The sequence below is a fragment of the Cynara cardunculus genome (genome assembly GCF_001531365.2).
Source record: "Cynara cardunculus var. scolymus isolate 2C chromosome LG 10, CcrdV1, whole genome shotgun sequence".
Classification (NCBI taxonomy): Eukaryota; Viridiplantae; Streptophyta; class Magnoliopsida; order Asterales; family Asteraceae; genus Cynara; species Cynara cardunculus.
This window is the reverse complement of record NC_037537.1, coordinates 9,043,372-9,045,068: the sequence shown is the minus strand read 5'-3', so window position 1 is coordinate 9,045,068 and position 1,697 is coordinate 9,043,372.

Sequence of the window (1,697 nt, the reverse complement as noted above, 5' to 3'; positions counted from 1 at the left end):
CAGCGGCAGAAGGCATTCCTGTAAGCTCTGGATCGTAAGGGGGCTCTTTGTCCACGGCAGAGTAACGCCACCGCAGAATCTCCTCCACAGTGGTTACGGGCTCTGTACGCACTTGCTGCATGGGAATATTGCTCATCGATTCAAGGATCTCAGTAACCCTTCCCACTGTGGCAGATTCTGGTATTCTGGTTTCTTCTTGTTCTAGTATCGGCCTCTGGGTGGACCCTTCTGGTAGGATAGGCTTGACAGTTCCTACCAGAGCGTCAAACGTACCCGTGGACGTTTCCTTCTTCGCCATTTTGGAGGAAGAGCCTTCTCCAGCTTTGGGGATAGGGGCTCTGCCCTTTCTTGCTTGTGCCTCTACCAAAGACACCTTTAACGCTTGAACGAGTTCTGGGTCGTCATACTCTTCTTCATTTATCTCATCTGGTGTCTCAGAGCTTGACCCCTTCTGTGGCGACTCCTCTACAGCTTTACCCTTGCCTTTCCCCTTAGGCTCTGGAGATTTATCTTTTGAGAACAGGGCAGCTGTAGAGTCCACTATCTTTAGTGGTCTGACAGAGGTTGTCTTCTTAGGCTCTTTTGCTTTCTTCTCTGCCTTCTTCTCCCCCTCATGACGATCATGGTCATCACCTCCTTGATTGCCATGGATTTTGGTGGCTTTTGCTTTGCAAGTGGTAAGGGGAGCCTTCTTCAATCGCCTCAAAATCTTGATAGCCGCCTTCTCCATTTTCTCGATCACCAACTCAGCCTTCACAGAAGCGTTGTTTATGTCGATCTCTGAGGCCCACTTCATTTTAGAGAGGCTGGGATAAATTTCACTTCTGAGGGTGTCACCCTCTTTGACGAGCTTTGTAGTGCAGTCTCTTATAGATTGGTTGGAAGCTCGAGCTTCTTTGAGGAGTTGATCTGTATATTTGTGCACGATATCTCCTAGGGCTTCAACCATTGCGTCTAGCTTTCTGCGAGTGGCTAGATGGTTGATGTTTTCCCTGGAGGATTTGGTATCAACGCCATAGGTGACTGCAGAGGAGAACATCTGCTTGATCTCATCCTTGAAGGCGGAATAGTCTGTGTAGCCGGCGGAGATGAAGTCAGCAGCAAACTGGGTGGCTACCTCTGATAAGTCTGTCTTCAGCTTCTGGATTGAGGAAGGGTTGAGAGACAGAGCGTTGAAGGCTTCTGTGAGGTCGTCTTTATGAAGGACAGAGCTCTGAAGGGCTGAAAGGGTCGCCTTGAGTTCTGAAGTTGTGGATGTCAACTCCTTCAGAGCCTCTGTTATTGGAGCAAACGCCTCTGTCGATGGTTGAGAGGTGAACAAACTTTTCAACTCGTCCAACCTCTGGAATACCGCTGTGGCGAAGGTTTCTAACTCCCCCTTCGTCACATAGGCATTCTTGGAACCTAGATCACCAACACATGGTGACCTAGTAGCCTTGGAGTGTGAGGCGCCCTCAGCGACTGGTTTTTTGAAGTCAGCTCGGGGACTTCCATCGGATCCTCGAACATCTCCTTTTGGAGAGCCTACCAGTGTTCTGTCGATATCTTGCCTAGTAGGTTCAGAGCCTAACTCGGCAGAGGGATCGAGTGTGGACTTTGGGCGTTCTAGACCCTTAGTCTCTATGACTCTCGCATATGCCTCTGAAGCATACTTTGGTTGGTCACTCAAGTGTGGAGAGGCAACGGATGCCTCTTTG